The following is a 1,071-nucleotide window of genomic DNA, read 5'->3' as shown; positions in this document are numbered from 1 at the left end:
AAAAACATCTTACAGAATACAAGACTAGCAGAGATGGAAGGGGCCTTGGAGGTCATCTAGCTCAACCCCCTGCTCAGGCAGGAGACCCTAGACCGTTTCAGACAAAGGGCTGTCCAGTCTCTTCTTAAAGCTAATATTTAACAAAATATTGGCAGCCAACATGGAGAAAATGTCATCGCCAGCCGTGATTTTAATCGTACAGCACCATTCCTGCTCTCAGCTGGCCTGGGGGCCAAATCCTGTGTCCATCTCGGCTGTTTGTCCAGAAAAGGGACCCCCCCCCCCCCAGTGACTGCTTAGGAGCCCCACTGTGTGTCAAAGTCTTGAAAAGATGCCTCTGAATTACGCTCAGGACAATCATTTAGATAGGAGCCAGCCGTGTGCTGCAGCTGCCAAAAAAGCCAACACAGTGCTGGGCTGCATCAACAGAGGGACAGAGTCAAGATCACGTGAAGTGTGAATACCACTTTACAAGGCCTTGGTAAGGCCACACTTGGAATCCTGCGTCCAGTTTTGGTCACCACGATGTAAAAAAGATGTTGAGACTCTAGAAAGAGGATCAGGGGACTGGAGACTAAAACATATAAGGAAAGGCTGCTGGAATTGGGTATGTCTAGTTTAATGAAGAGAAGGACGAGGGGGGACATGATAGCAGCCTTCCAGTATCTCAGGGGCTGCCCCAAAGAAGAAGGAGTCAAGCTATTCTCCGAAGCGCCTGAAGGCAGGACAAGAAGCAACGGGTGGAAGCTAACCAAAGAGAGAAGCAACCTAGAACTAAGGAGAAACTTCCTGACAGTGAGAACAATTAACCAGTGGAACAACCTGCCTCCAGAAGCGGTTAATGCTCCAACACTGGAAGTTTTTAAGAAGAGACTGGACAGCCATTTGTCCAAAATGGTATAGGGTTTCCTGCCTGAGCAGGGGGTTGGACTAGATGACCTCCAAGGTCCCTTCCAACTTTATCATCATCATCATCATCATCATCATCATCATCATCATCATCATCATCATCATTATTATTATTATTATTATTATTATTATTATTATTATTATTATTATTATTATTATTAT

This window comes from Protobothrops mucrosquamatus, unplaced genomic scaffold, assembly GCF_001527695.2.
Source record: "Protobothrops mucrosquamatus isolate PMUCROS unplaced genomic scaffold, P.Mucros_1.0 scaffold13340, whole genome shotgun sequence".
In the NCBI taxonomy this organism is placed as follows: Eukaryota; Metazoa; Chordata; class Lepidosauria; order Squamata; family Viperidae; genus Protobothrops; species Protobothrops mucrosquamatus.
The sequence above is the reverse complement of the archived record's forward strand: the minus strand, read 5'-3'. Positions refer to the sequence as shown.